Below are 17,145 nucleotides of genomic sequence, written 5' to 3'. Positions count from 1 at the left end.
TTGGAGCCTGCTGACTAGGGACTGTAACCTCTACAAACTGTGAATCAAAACAAAACTTTCTTCTTTTAAGTTGTGGGTGTTAGGTATTGTGTGTCAGTGAGTACAGAGAAATGAAGATATCACCTAAATGTGAATTTCAAATAAACAACAAAATATTTTAATATGCTTCCAGTATTGCATGAGCATCTGTTATTGTTGATATTTTGTTTTGTTTTTGTTGCTGAATCTGGCAACCCTACAAAGAATACTCACTCCCCCCACTTGGCACATAAAATGTAGGTAACTTAGGAATTTCTGTTTGGCTAATTCTGATCAGAGATTATTTTTATTGGAAACAATAAAATAAAACCACTTTATAATAGCAGAAGATCTCCCTAAGAAGAAATGGAAGAAGGTTTAAATCAGTGTGTCCATCTCTGGAGACTATCCCTTTCTGCCTTCCCAATTTCATAGGATTGAGGCCATTAAGGTTTACTTGGAAAGTGGAAGAACTACAAGAAACAAAGGAAGGAGCTGCGATTTTAGAGTATAAAGTCCTCATGAAAGCTTATTTTATTTTATTTTATTCATTTTTTGTTTGTTTTGTTTTGTTTTGTTTTTGGCACCAGGAATCAAACTCACGACCTCACGCTGGCTAAGCAAGCATTGTACTGCTGAGCTAAATCCCAGCAAAAGCTTATTTTAATGAGGTAATTTTAGACTAGGATATTTTTTTGATTCCCATGGAAAGTCCCATGTTTTAATAGATTTCTCTAAAACTTCTATGAGTTTTCTATTTGTATTAATTTCACCATCCCAGAATATCTTAGTATTTGGGATCTAGGAAAACATTTGCTGACCCCATAAATCCGCATGTCAAACATTGGCATATGTTACTTCATTTGTTCTACAGAAATAGAAACTCAGGTACAGATGCAAAATAACAAATGCAAAGTTACAGAACACCAGTCGTTCATCAGGTTAATTGTACACTTATCATGTGACCTAGCAATCCCACATTTGGTTATTTCCCTTAAAGAAATAAAACCTTTAGCTCACATAAGGGTTGCTTACTACTATAAACATACAAATGTTTATAGTAATTTAATTCACAATTAACCTAAAATGGAACAAACCCAAATATCCTTCAGCAGGTAAAGTTAAATGAACTGCAGCATATTGACACAATTGAGTGCTACTTAGAGGTAAAATAGAATAAACTACAACATGTACAATAACGCCAATGAATCTCAAAGGCATTGTTGAGTAAAAGAAATTACACTTAAAATCTTATATACTATGTGATTTCATTTATATAACATTCTTGAGAAGGCAAAAGTGGTGACAGAGAAGAGAGTACCAGTTACAAGGGGTCAGGAACAGGGTGAGAATGTGACATACGAGTGGAAGGAGTATTTTGTGTTCTTATTGTAGTGGTGTTACCTCCTTAATGCCTAGTCACAGAACTCTTTGAAAGATCAGTTTCACTAAACAATAATTTTTTTCTGGTACTGGGAATCGAACTCAGGGCCTAGTGCTTGTGAAGCAGGCAGTTGTGCCATTGAGCTATATCCCTGGCCTCACTGAATGATAATTTTTAAAATAAAATTAACTTAAGAATGTGGAGCAAATTTGAGTTAGGGTCCAAATCTGGGCTCATCAACCCTATAAAACAACTCCCTAGAGGCAACAACAATTAAAAGTACTACAAGATGGCAGGAATGCTGATATATGTGTACCTTACCCTTACCACCTTGAATATGTATATATGATATTTGTATATATATACATATTTGATATATGTGTATATACTATATTTGATATTATATATAATATTTATATATATATATTACTTGAATGTATGTATCAAAAATTGTACACACACTTATATACAAATATATTTTATAGTTTGTAAACTCTTCCAAGAGCTTAGTGTAGAGTCTGGAAAGCCCTAGAGGACTATCTTGAATTTTTGGCCATGATACTCTACCTGCTTAATTGCTCAATGCTTCAGCCAGCTGGAAGCTTGGCTAATCATCTGTACTAATAAAAAGTCACTGGTGACAGAAGCTGCTCTTTTTCTGTCCTTCTGCCAGGAGACTCTCAAGTCACCCATAGTGTTTTTCCCTTGAGCCTCAGACTCACATATTGACCCACTGCCTCAACAGCTCCATGTCAATGTCTGCTAGTCACCTCGCTCAACGTGGCTAAACAGAAATGTTGACTTTCTTCCCCTACAAAGAACTCCAAATAAAAGAAATTTTATTTCCCATTTCAGTAAATGGTACTACCATTCACCAGTTCCTCAAGCCAAAAGCTAAATATCATTCCTGGTTCCTTCCAGTTCCCATCCAACCTCAACCACTCCTTTATCCTCTTCCCATGCTTGCCGCACCTCTCTCACCCTGGTCTGCAACACTTACCAGGAAAACTGGGAGAGCCTTCTCTTTGACATCTAAGAGCTTCCAAACTGACCGTTCTTGCAGAATGAACTGGGCTCTATAATTAAAAATTCACTCTGCCATTAAATCCCTGCACTGCTTCCTTTCATGCTTAGAGTGCAACCCATTGCCAGATCATCTAATTATTTGATCCTTGTTCACATCTTTGATCTCATCTCATCTCTTTGCATTGTCTCTCTTAGCCATGCTTCATCCACTTTTGCCTTTTTACTGTACATTTAACATGCCAAACTCATTCCTGCTCCAGGCCCCCTGTCCTTATTGTTCCCTTGGCCTGGGCTCTTCTTCCTGTGGAGCATGGCTAGTTCCTCCTTCCCATGAAAGTCTTGCCTAGATCTAACCTCTTCACATTTGATCTTTAACTGCCCAATCCAAAAGACCCTCTTTCAGACTAAAGCCCATCTATTATTCTCACCGGAGAACCCCATATTTCTATCTCTAGAGCAATCTTTTGTTTATAAGATCATACACATGAGGTTTTTGCCTGGTTTGATCTCTACTAAAGCCTTGGTGCCAGGTACAGTGCCTCACATCTGGTAGATGTGCAGAAATACTTGGTAAACAAATGGGTTGGAGAGGAAATTCATGCAATGTATGAAAAAGAAAAAAAAAAAACTGGGATATGCTTGTAGAAACTGTCATAATGGGCCGGAGATATAGCTCAGCAGCACAAGCACGTGCCTGGCAAGCTCAAGGTCCTAAGTTCACTTCCTGGTACCAAAAAAAAAAAAAAAAAAAAGGAAACTCTCTTAGACTGCATAATTGGCTCACAGATTCTAGGGAACATATAGAGAAGGTACAAAAGATCTTAGTGAAAAACTATAGCCTACAGGCAAGAATGCCCTTCTCTATGTGTCAAAACTTCAAACCTAAACACTTAGGAGCTGCTTCTCTTAACCAGTCAGGTACCTTTTCTGAGGGTAAAGACCATGGCAGGCATTCAGGAAATGAATTAGTATGTTTATTGGGCCACATCCCCTGAGGCAAACCACTTGTCTCATTGAAGTTACAGCTGTCTCCAAAGCGTGGAAAAGCCTCTCCAATCGTCAATTTACACGGGTGAACTTAACATATTGTCCAATGTTGATTTATGGTGACAATTAAGAACGTATTACCAAAGTCTATTTCACCATTAACACCCATGGGGACAGGATAATTTTTAAATCTTCTGGCTGCTCTCTCCCTCAAGGGTTGGATCTTGGCTAAGGATTTAGAGATTATAAATTTACCAAAGGATGAAAATTGCAGGGGGAGAGTCTTGAACAGCAAATAATGAGTTTAACCAGCATCTCATCTTCTCAGCAGGATTTACAGTGCCTCCCTACCTGAGGCCAGGGAATCTTTCATTCTGAAGCCTATAGCCTCTGTCTCTTAAGGTTTAACTCCAAATGTGAGAGTCTGGCCCTTAGATGAGAGTTTTTCCTGAAGCTAGAGTTCGTTGCTTCAGCAAGCCTTACCTTTTGAGAATCTTTTTAGAGAATAGGATAGTGACCAGAGGGAATGCCTACCATTTCCAAAGACTAAGACCTACAGTGTGAACACATTGCTTGACATCCAGACCCTCAAGTATACACTTGTTTGATCAGAAAGCCATGACTAGCCTTCCAAGACTCTAGCTTAGAGCTCTAGGACCCACTGGTTCTTTGATTCTAGAGTTGGACTCTCACCCCCAGGGGAGCAGAGTCACCTTTCTGACCACCATCCACAGCAAAGGAACAATTATCATAAGTTAATCACTATCTACTTAGGGTTGAAATGATAAAACCGAGGGCCAATCAGATCCTGGTTGCTCAGTCAGCGTTTCCACCCCTGGGACAAAACACCTGACATCCATAGCTCAGGGGAGAAGAGGTTTATTTTGGCTCATTATTTCAGAGGTTTCACTCCCAGGTGGAACCAGCATAGCAGAAAGGTGGAGCAGAGGAAAGGGGTTCAACCCAAGGAAGTCAGGAAGCAGAGAGACAAGAGAGCCAAAGCAAGAGAAAGGGGCAGGGTACAAGAACACACCCTTCCAGGTCACACCCAAGCTAACTTCCCTGCTCCAACCAGGACCCACTTCCTAACAGTAAATGCAGCTATGAGCTCATCAATGGAGTGATCTTTTCAAAAGTCCTACTCCTAACACATGAGATTGGTGGGGAGGCACTTTAGATCTATAAAATAATACTGGTCAATTTTTCCCAAAGCATGGTACAGAGACTCCTGCCACCAGAGTCACCCAACATGTTTTTATAGGATGAAAATCCCCTACACCATATCTATAGAATCAAAAGTTTAGAGCTCTGCTTCTTAATATGCTCCACAGGTGATTCTTATGCATGCTAAGCTTTGGGCAACTCTGAGCAAATGCTGATGGAGTGGTTGAGAGTGCACTTGGAAGAGTGAGACATTGGACACCGCTAAAAAGCATGCCTTTTTGCCTTTGTTGCCTTCTTCTGAGACTATAACCCACCATCATGCAGAGACAACATCAGGGCAACATGTAGAGACAGGAAGATGAAATCCCTGGGAAAAATTCATCTCTCTGAAACATCCACCTTTACTGGACCGCCTTCTAGCATAACAACATCTCTTTACAACCCCACTGCTCTTTTTAGATAAAATATGTTTGCACTCTACATGGTACTCTGCCATTTGATAGAGTACTTTTAGAAAATAAAATAACCAGAGAACTGAAGAACTGAATAAACAATAGAGGAGTTTTAGCTTCTAGGAGCATGGTAAAGGAAGATATTTTTACTCCACTTACAGGCAATTAAGGAAGAGATTCTCTCTCCAAAGGGAGAATCCTGTAAGGGTTAGGGCCCTGGAAAACATATCATATCCCCAAATGGAATCCAAGTTTCTAGTGTTGTCTAGTATGAGAGTTTCAGAGGATAGCATTTTACCAAACGATGGGTACTCCTTCAGTTGCAGTATATATTGTGTGCCTGGACACAAACACACACACACACACACACACACAGCCCTCAGAACAGTATTCTTCTGTTTGCCAAGGACTGACAGGAAATACTTGATGAGTGTATATACAGTTTGCCATTCTGATCACTAAAATTAAGTATAATATTCAAAAGGTATTAGGAAATATAAGACATCCATTCAATACCAAAACTTCTCTGACAGGATCCATTCTTATGACATGACTTATACATGATATGACACAGTGAGAGGGTGATGGTGACAACTAGCATTTACTGGGAGTTCCTTTCATGCTCAACAATTTTACATACACTGTGGGTGATCCTTACCACAATGTTACAAGTCAGAGAATGTTTTTACCTTCATGTTACAGACAAGGAAACAACCTTTCATTGACTTGACACAACTATGCAGCAGAGAAGTGTGGAAAATGGAATTTGGAACCCAAAGGACCTAGCTTCAGAGGCAATTATTTCTGTAAAGGGGCCATGGTAAATGTCTTCAGCTTTGCAGGCTATACGGTTTTGGTTACAACTACTCAGTTCTCCACCTGCAACTTGAAAGCAGCTAAAACATAGATAAATGGGCATGGCTATGTGTCAAGAAAACTATTTACAGGCTCTGAAATCTGAATCTTATGAAATTTTTGCACATCTCAAAATATTTTTGGGAATTTTCTTCAACCATTAAAAAATGTAAAAACTATTGTTTTCACATGGTCCATAGAAAAATGGGCAATGTTCTCGATTTGGCCTACAAGCTACAGCTTGGAGTCCCTGTCTGTAGGATTCTTTCATGTTTTGGGTCCTACCTCTTGCTACCACTATGTAGACGTGACATCCTGGCCAAACTGCTTAACTCATCAGTTTCCCAGCCTCCATCACTGGGCTTCTCTGTCTTGATTGATAGGATGCGGTCAGTTATTCAGGTGTTTTATTTTGACAACAATTATTAATTGAATCATCACAGGGCTAGATACTAGAGATGCTAGATTCAGCCCCTGATACCACTGAGCTTACATTTCAGTGAGAGTGACAGACAGATAAGCAAGTCCTCTACTTGCAGGACAATAGGGCAAGGAGGGCAGACAGTAGCAAGGAATCATGGGGATATAACTAATAACTTTCTTACCCCTGAGACACAATACCCAACATCCACAACTTAAAGGAGAAAAGTTTTATTTTGGCTGTTTTAGTTCATATTGGCCAGCTATGAAGAAGAAACAGCAAGGCAGAGGCACATGGTGGAAGAGAGCTTCTCATGTCACAGTGGCCAGGACACAGACAGAAGCGAGGAGCCCGGAAGGAAGGTAGACCTCTCCAGTTCACACCTCCTGTGGCCTCCTCTTCTGACTGGGTTCCACCTTCTAACATTACATTTAGCTATAGTGCCCCAATGAGTCAATCACCTTTCAAAACCATTGCCTGTGAGTGCATGAGGCTCTTGGGGGACATCTAGACATAAACTGTAACAGGAGACGTTTTGGACAACGGTGTAGGCAATGCCATGCAAGGCAAGGTCCTCAGATCAAACTTTCATGTCTCCCTGGTTTGGCCCTTTTGGGGAAGTGCTGAAAAGTCTGAGTCATAGGCCCTAACCCATTGTTCTACCTCCTTTACAAGAGATGCATTTGTCTCTTACTATTGTGTAATAAGTGACCATACACTTAGCAGCTAAAACAGACATGATTTAGCCACTCCTCCAATTTCCAAGGGTCAGGAGTCTAGAAGCAGCTTTGCTGGCTTCTCTGCTCAGAGTCTCACAAGGCTGGCATCAAGGGGTGAGCTGGGCTGCATGCTCATCCAGCGGCTGGACTAGAGAAACTCTGCTTCTGAGTGCATTCATTTTGTTGTAGCTGTGGAACTCACGGTGGCTTGTTTCTTTGAGACCAGCAGGAAAGAATGAACCTTCTTCATGTGATATGGATATAAACATTTATAAATATATGTAATAACACAGTGACATCCCACTACCTTTGCCAAATAACAACTTAATCGAGAAAGCACCAGACCTGCCATCACCTTTTCCATATTCTGTGAGTAGAGTGAGTCACGACATAGGACAGAGATCAAGCGGGTCATCTCAGAATTCTATCTGCCACAAATCATCACCTGAAACACAGGACTGAGTGTTGTACCCAGGTCACACCCTGCTGTTACATTCAAAGAGCTAAGAACACTACTGAGCACAAAGGAAGAACTTATGATCATCATCCTTATTATTGCCACTGTCATTATTAAGAAGGTTGCAGCCGTGCTTCACTCAGCTCAGAGTGGTACAGGCTCTTTTGTGGTACTGGGGATATTGTTTCACACACAGAACTTCCTTTCTTGACCTCCAGAGATCCCATGCCCCATCTCCTGAGACCAAAATGCCTTTGTGCCATGGATTTTCCCAGCTGGGACAGATGGCTCTGCGCCATCTCATTTTCCAGGTGGAAATGTTTCCATCAGAAGTGGATGATAGTGTCTTTTGTCCAGGACCTTCAAGCTCCCCAATTCCAAATGCTTATTTGCTTGCCTTCAACAAATTCATCTATTTTACAATACTTTATTGCAATCCCTCTCCATGGCTAATGCCAGACTGGCTTCTTCTCAGCAGCTTTGCTCCCCTGATGACCTCAGAATTTTCTCTCATTTTGCCTCTTTTAATTTGGATTTATTGTCACCTCTTGCCATTCTATTTAAGACTAGTCCATTTTTAAAGCAATATCTACAGTTTTTGAGATGTTAGAAAAATACTACACTTTACTAACCTGTGCTGTTATTGCACTGTATTGTGCAGACCTAAACTTTCCTATCCCTCTCTCTCTTTTTATACTACTTTATCCTCTCATTTAGATTCTGAATTACTCTCTGCCTCCTAGAACCAGTTCTCAAGAAAGACTCTGGAACTTTAATTGACTTTTATTTCTTTTACTCTTTCAGTTTTTTTTTAACTTTGAACTCCCAGGAATCCCTTCTAAAAGATTTCCCTCATACTAAAAGATACAAGTGATAATCATTATATGAATATAATAATAATAGTAATAATAATAATTATAATATTGATAACCAGTGATATTGCTAGAGGTTTTCTCTTTTGGCTTGGCTTATTTTCATTCTTGTTTTTGCTTATGTTTCTGTTTTGAGACATGTCTTTGTATTCCAGGCTGGCCTCAGATTTGCTATATAGATCATGTTGACCTTGAAATTGTTATCACCTGCCTCAGCCTCCTGAGTGTTAAGACTACAATGCCCAGCTCTGCTAAAGGTCTTATGGTGCAACAAGGTGTATTTTAAGATATTTGTACATTTAAGCCCCTCATTTTGGAAATCAGGAAAATGAAGTACAGAAAAATTAAGTAAATTGTCCAAGGTCACACAGTTTTGTATGTGGCAGCTGGGACTCATAATGAAACTGTCTAACTCCAAAATCTATGCTTTTAACTACGATGTTATTTTTTCCTCTCCACACACCTTATGGGGAAAAAATGTCTGTGGACATATAGCATATAGCATCCCATATGCAGATATGATCTTTAGATCCAAACAGTAGAGTAAAGGGAGAAAAAGGGAAAAGTTTAACTCTACACTCCTATTAAATGCGTCAGAAAGGTGGGCTCTTTCTCTAATGCCTCAAAGCTCTGGATATTGTTTTTAAAAGTCAGTCCAATTTCAAAAGAATATAGGCAAAGATAACACTGAAACCAAATCAAAACAGGCATAGTAAGAGAAGGGAGACATTCAACGGGCAGAAGAGTAGGGCCTGGATTCAAGCAGGATGAAGTTCAGTCGGGTCTGAATATCTGCCTGAATGTTGAGGAACAAGGAAGTCAGTGCCATCTTGTTTAATGAAATGAATAGTCATGGCTAAAGGCAACCCAGCAGTCATAAATTAATAGCAAACGTGTCCCTATCTACCCACTTAAACATGGTCAGGGTCTTGCATATTCTAGAAAGTCTCATGTAACTTTTTAAAATTCTATTGCTGTATATTTATAGACAAGTATTCAAAATATATAAAGCTACAAATAATAATTGGAGGGGTTAGAGGTGTAGCTCAGTGGTAGAGCACTTGCCTAGCATGATGAGGCTCTGGGTTTGATCTCTACTACTGGAAAGAAAAATCTCCCTTTACCCACAAAACAAAATATTATTGCAATCAAAGTTTCTGTATTTATTTCATGAGGTACAAACCCAAGTAAACTCTCCCATCCTTCTCTAGGAGCTGGGGAGAAGGAAAAGCTACTATGCCAGAGATCACTTGAATAAGAGTTGATCAATAAATGTTATAACATTACTGTTCAATATTACACATTTCTCTGTATTTCTTTTCTACAAAGATCAAAGCTTTATACCTTTTAATTTGTGATGCTTGGTGGGAGTATCCAGTTCCACTCACATAGCAAATAGCTATTTGTGTGTGGGAAGACAGTTATATTTGTGAAACTTCTACATTAGATGTGCTAAGCCCTCATCTATAATGGCTTTTCTAGACCAGATCCTGTCCTTAAGCTTCAGGTGCTTGCTCTCTGTTGAGTATTGAGCCACCTGAGATTGCAAATATATATTCAATCTTTTTTTACTAGCAATGGCAATTTCAAATGTTCTAATGTGATCATGGGAAAATATAATAAATGGTTCCATAAATGGAAGGGTAATTATAATCTGAGATAAGAGGAAAAATGTGAGGCTCCATACAAATATAGAACAGGAAACATTAAATGCTGCTCTGGCAATATGCTGGGGAAATGCTTCTTCTCCACTTCCTTCTGGAATTACATCAATGAGACAGTCCTGTCTGAGTGACATAAGCGGGAACCAGGAAAGCACCATTCCTGAGGTCCTGTTCTCTTCTTTAAGAGCCAGCCAAAACAAGGCATTTGCTTTGCATTGTTCCTGCTTAAGTTTCTTTAGGTTTTATTAAAAATGTACATAACACAAACTGGCCATTTTAAGTGTATATATCCATTGTTGTGTGATCACCACCACCTCCCATCTCTGCCTATGCATTTTGAGGTGCCCTGCCCACTGTGTTAGGTGGGGTTCTCTAGAGGAACATAATCAATATAAAATATAGGTATAATATTTGTTTCCATATTGTTTTCCATAAGGACTGTAAAAGAATTTATTGGTTGGGTTTGCAGGATCAGAAGCAGAAGAGTACACAAGGCCTTCTGCACACATGAGAGCCAAAGGATCTAGTAGCTGCTTAGCCCAAAAAGATGGAAGCCACAGAAAAAATGGGATTAAGGATGCAGGACCAGCTGATGGTCAATGGCCTAGAAGCTCACTGTAGAGTTGCTGGTGAGAGTCTGCATTGGAAGTCTGAAGAAACTGGAGACTGATATCCAAAGGTAATGGAAAAGACGAGAGTTCTTCCAAAATGGGGCACTTCCTTCTTTCCCTTTTCATTGCAGCCAGGCCACAAGCCTGTTGGTTAGTGCCACCTACCTCCAGGGTGGGTCTTCCCTGTTAAGTTCGTTGGCCTACATGTCAGTCATCCACAGATACACCCAGAACTTTACTCATCTGCTAAGATGGTTCTTACTCAAGTCAAGTTAATACGTCACAATCAATGATCACAGTTGCTTCCATCTTTTGGCTATTGTGAAAATGTTGCTATGAACATAGGTATTCCGATGTCTGTTCAAGTCCCTGTCTTCAATCTGGTTTGTACCTGGAAGTACAGTTGCTAGGCCATATGGTAATTCTATTTTTAAGGTTTTGAGAAACCTCCATATTGTTTTCCATAAGGACTGTATTTTACATCTGACTAGCAATGCAAAGGGGTCTAATTTCTTTACATCCCTGTTGTAGTCAGGATTGACAAAGGAAAAGATTAATACAGGACACATAATTTATAGGGTTGTTTTATAATTTTCCCCTACAAGAGTCAAATGCAAAAGGGTACAGGAGATCTTTCCACACTAGAGATACAAAGAATCCAGCTGAGGGCCTAGATTCCACAACAATGTCCTGAAGAAGTGCAGCTGAAGACCTAGAGCCCAGGAAAATGTCTCATGCATATCTGTATTAAGGATCTGCACTGGGAAGGCCCAAAGGCCAGTGGCAGAAGCTAGAAAGTCTGCATAAGCAGGGTGAAAGATTTGAGCCAGCAGACTGAGGATCTGCATTGGAGTCAGGAAGCAATGCTCAAGGTGAGAACCAGAGCTCCCCCAAAGAGAATTCTCCAGGAGAATCAATAATATACTATCTTCTCCTCTAGTTCTCCTTGTATGTTATTGGCAACAATCCTCAGGTGGGCTTTCCACACCCAACACCACACTGATTAAGTTCAGCTAGGTATAACAAGTTGACCATTAGTTAATCTACCACAATCCCCATTGACATGTGTTTTGGTTTTGGCTTTCTAAAATAATAGTCATCCTAATTGTGCCAAATGGTATCTAATCACAGCTTTGACTTGAATTTCCCTAATGATAGTGATATTGAGATTGTCTTCATGTGCTTATGGTCATATTACATATCTTCTTTGGGGAAAGACTGTTCAAGCCTTTTGCTCATTTTTAATCAGATTGTTTATTTGTTATTGGATCATAGCATTATACATATATTCTAAATATTAATCTCTGTTATGATTTGTATTTAGATGTCCCCACAAAGCCACATACAGTCATAGATGGGGCTTTTCAGAGATGGCTATATCTAGAATGTAAGACACTGGGATTGATGGATTGCTATAATTAAGTACACTAGGATTATGGGTGTGAGTGCTACCTGCTCTAAGGATGGGTTACTTGGCTAAGATATAAAGGACAGAAAGGGTCTTGTCACTTGTCACTTCCTTGCTGGTTTGGTTGTCTTCTGTCTCCCATAAACTCTTTCTCCTCTGTGATCCCCTTGGCCCTGCCACCCTGTCTTGGAGCCAGCTGATTACGGACATGAACCTCTACAACATATGAGTCAAAATAAACCTTTCCTCCTTTAACTTTGGGTGTTGGATATTTTGAATCAGCAATAAGAAAAGTAACAAGACAATCCTTTATCAGGTACATGACTTATAAATATGTTCTCCCATTTGGGGGTTGCCTCTTTACTCTGTTAATATTGTCCTCTGAAGCACAAAAGTTTTTAATTTTGTTCTCATAAAATTGAACTAAGTTTATTTTGCCAATACTTTTGGTGCCATATCATCCTAAAGTTTTACAAAAGCATTCCAGCTGCAGGGATCCTGTGGAGTCCAGCACTACTTATGACAAAGCATGTAAGTTAATTCTGGAGCTAGAATTAGGAATCTCAATTAAGAATCCCCGCTGAAATGAGTCATGTTTTCATCAGCTTTTTAATTTAATAGAGGTGTATTTTAGTCTCTGTCTGAATCACTTCTGGCCTTTTCCTTAATTTGTTTGGTACTGATTTACCCACCCCCCTCCCAATATCACAAGGAAGCTGAGAGTATGTGACTTCAGGATAACATCTGAAGGATCCAAGGAATTTAACTTATTGAAGGGAGAGAACAAGGGTAGATCATTCATGACAGAGGAAAGAAAATATGTAAATGCCATCTAACAATAAAAGTATAATGTGATAGAAGAAATGATACAATGCCTAAAAGGATCTTATCAAGGAAAAGACCAGGTATGATGCACACCTGTACTCTCAACTACTTTGAAAACTGAGGCAAGAGGATCACACATTCAAGGCCATCTCAGGCAACTTAGCAAGTCCTTGTCTCAAAAATAAAAAGGGTTGAGGGTGTAACTCAATGGCTTAGATACACAAGGCCATGCATTTAATCCACACTACTAGGAAAATAAGGAATAAAGCAAGCACAAATGGATGAAAAGTGAGTTTCCAACCAGGAACACAGGCAGAGCTCTACACTAGCAGGATCTTATAGGACATTGTGCCTGCACTCCACTAGAAAGAGTTAAGCCTGTTTCCTCTCATCCCTGGAGCTTTTCACTCTTTGCTTACCCTCATTCTGGAGCATAAATAATGGAATCATCAGATTTCCTCTCAGAAGTCAAGAGTTCCTATTCAAAATACAGTTATGCATGTCATTTTGCTGCCTCCAAAGCCTTAGGTCAGAAACGCTTTAACTGGCTAAGAAAACTCCTTTATGTCAAAAGTGGAGAAACAAAATCAGGAAAAAGAGGCAACACAAATGAAACTAACAAAATAATGCCCTTGTAGTGGGAAGGTATCACAATTCTTATCCTACTAAAATTATCCAATGGAACAAAAAAGGATCTCCCAAAGATGTGCTTGCCCATTAGAAATATAACACTTTCCCACGATCCTTGGAAAGAAATTAGGAAAGAGGAAGATGTTGATAATGATCATAATTTCCTCTGAATACTTCACTCAACCCAGAGTATTCAGCACAACACAATTCTGGCTGTGTTTTCTCATTTAACACAGGAGCATGGGTACTACTGTTATCTCTATTATGGGAAAACCAAGGCATTAAAGAGATAAAACAAATTTTCAACCATCGCCCTACTAGTATGTAAAGGAAAGTTTTTTTTAAAAACAAGTTTACCTGATGCCATAATTCATGTTTCCAACTGTGCAAAATCGCTTCATTTGCATTAATTTTATTTTGAAGAAAAGATTAAGTAGCTTCAGCAAACTTAGGAAAAGAACCTTTCTTATGAGGTTAGTCTCATGAGGAATATGAGGAAATTTTCATATTTGTTTGCTTCTTTATTCAGCTAGCCCAATCCTTAAATTTTTAACTTACAGCTGGTGGTGACTGTATTACATAGTCCACCACTGTAGATGTAGTCCTGATCCTGAGGAGTGATGGGGCCTGCAACTGAGGTCATAGTGCTGTCCCTGGTACTAATATTCTGTGTTCAGAACATGCTGAGGTCAAAGTGTTTGGGGTTCAGAACTCAGTCATGGGGTTGGGGAGAGGAAGCAGCTTTAGCCAAATAACACAGAGCAGCCTCATGTCCTTGGGCAAAAGTCTGCCTTAAGGCTCCTGGGAAAAACTCCGAATGGGTACAAAGGGTCCAAAATAAATCTTTCTTATCCCTCTGTAAATCCAAATTCTGGCCACTGTAATAGATAACATCTATTACAGTCTTGCTCTGTGACAGAGTTCATTTTAAAGCATTTTCTCACTTAATCCTAGGGAAACTCTATGAAGTGCACATTGCTATAATCTTCATTTTGCAAGTGGCAAGAAGCAACTTTCAAAAAGAGTGTGTCTAGAATCCTATGACTTGGAATTTGAACTCAAGCAGCCTGATCTCAGAATCTTTATTGTAACCACTAAAAAGAGCACCTCTTGGTCTAAGTTCTTAAAATTCTACAGAACAAAGATGGACTCTATTGCCTTTAACAGAAAATTACCCTGTTAGAAAAGTACACAACAGCTCACATAGTCAAAGAAAACTAGAAAATTACACTTTAAAATAAGGAAGAAGCCAGGAAAATTAAGCAGCCAAAATCAACTAAAATTTCACCCCAAGCAAAATCTACTAAGAGGATCTCTACTCACTTCAGCCCACTTCTTTATGTCAGTAGCTCCAGATTTGAGTCCTCAGAAGGACCTTGTTGACTGGATTCAGCTCAGAGCTCATCTCTAGCCACCTGAGATCATGGAAAGCAAAGACTGGCCTCTTAGTTTCTAGACCAAAATCAGCACCCAAGGAAAGATAATGCCCTAAATGCAGTAAGCAGGGTTAGATGCTGAACAGCTAGAAAATTATAGACACCCACTACCCACTGCCTTTACTAACAACTTGTAATATTCATAAGGTGTTTTCCATTGCAGACTACCAAATGTTGTTTCTAGCCACAAACAATAACCCAAGTCTAGGCTCCTAATCTATTCATTTTCAAAATTCAATAGAAAGCAGTTTAGGATCTTTTTTTTTTTTTTTTAATAAAAAAAACTTCCCAACCTACAGTCATTCAGGTACTGCCATCACAAATTTTTGTAATTTTGTTCTATTATTTACTTGATATTTCTCCCCAAAGAGATGTTATATTTTTATTTGATTTTTTAAAAGAAAATTTGCTACTACTGCTGAGAACATGGGGTTCATGCACTAGCTATATTTTGTCTCCAAATGGTCATCAAAATAAATGTAAAGCTCTGAAAGTTTCCAAAGTCCATGCAAGAATAACCCCAAAGCATCCTTTGCTCCTTGAGATGGTGTCACACACCTGAAATTTCTGAAATGATAACAACTGAGGTAAAGAAACAACTCTGGGAGGCTATAGAGGAAATTGGATCACAAATAATCTCTCAAGTAAAAAAAGAAATGACAACCATAATGAAAGAACTGCTCATCATATCTAAAGGAGACACAGATTTAAAAAAAAAAAAAATAGAGCAATGTAAGAAAATGGTGGAAACTTTGAATGAACAATATAGGAAAAAGTTAGAATGCATTAAACAGATTCAAAGAGGTATCCAGGAAACTAAAAATGCTATTGAAGGCTGGAAAAATCACTTGAACAAAATTGAAGATAGACTCTCAGACATGAAGACAGGATTGCAACTAGCAATCATGAAAGGAAAGATCTCTTTAAAATCACAAGGAACCAGGAAATAACAATTCAACAGCTTCAAGACGATGGAAGGAAAAAAATACAAGACAGATAGGTATCAACAAAAAAGCTAGAGTCAACATAGATGACATAAAAAGACTACTTGCAGAAGTAATAGCAAAAATTTCCTAAACATGGGAAAAGAAACTGACTTACAGTTTAGTGAGGCATATACAACTTGAATTAGCCATAACCAAATAAATCAAGACACATATGTCTTGGTTACTTTTTTCTTGCTGCTGGGACAAAAATATCTGATGACCAAAATTAAAAAAGGAAAGGTTTATTTTGCTTACAGTTTGTGGAGGTTTAAATCCGTACTAGGCATGATTATAAGACAGAGTGGCACGTGGCAGAGGGCTGCATCTCAGGGCGGCAGCCACAAGCACCCACCAGGGCGGAATGGGGGAGGAATCTCCCCAAGCAGCTTCCTCCTCTCCTTACATATGCAAACTATCCACCCCAGGGCGGGTGTAGCTCTCACACCCACAATCATTCAATTCTAATAGCCTGCCCCATGTCTGCATGAGGCATTGGGGAGACACACAGACATAAGCCATAACAACATAACAAACAAAACCCCAGATATCCAGCACATGAACAAAATATTAAAAGCTGTTAGAGAAAAGAAACAGATCACCTATAAAGGAAGCCCATCAAAATCACAGCAGACTTCTCAACACAAGCCATCAAGAAGGGCTTGGAGTGAAGTATTTCAAGTCCTGAAAGAAAACAACTTCCAACTCAGACTGATGTAACCTGCAAAACTATCTTTCAAAATTAATGGACAAATAAGATACTTCCACAACAAAGAACAACTGAAGAAATTCAGAACCACCAAAGTAATCCTACAAAGAGTACTGAAAGATATACTAGAAAGAGATAAAAATGACCACAATTCTAAGAACAACAACAGGAAGAAACCTGTTGAAGAAACCTGGGCAAGCAATTAAACAGAGGTGAAAATAGGAAAGTAACAGCAGAAAAATAACATGACATGGATAAGCCAGTATGTATCAGTTATCGCCATTAATGTAAATGGCCTCAATTCACCAATCAAAAGAAACAGACCAGCAGAGTGGATAAAGAAATAAAATCCAACAATATGCTATATACAAGAAATACATTTAACTCAAAAGGAAATTCATACACTGAAAGTAAAAGGATGGAAAACAATACTCCATGCAACAGGATTCTAGAAAAAAGTGGGTGTAGCTACTCTGTTTGCAGACAACGTGAATTTCAAGTCAAGGATGATCAAAAGGGATAAA

This window comes from Chinchilla lanigera, unplaced genomic scaffold (assembly GCF_000276665.1).
Source record: "Chinchilla lanigera isolate Chin_1 unplaced genomic scaffold, ChiLan1.0 scaffold00041, whole genome shotgun sequence".
NCBI classification, from domain to species: Eukaryota; Metazoa; Chordata; class Mammalia; order Rodentia; family Chinchillidae; genus Chinchilla; species Chinchilla lanigera.
The sequence above is the reverse complement of the archived record's forward strand: the minus strand, read 5'-3'. Positions refer to the sequence as shown.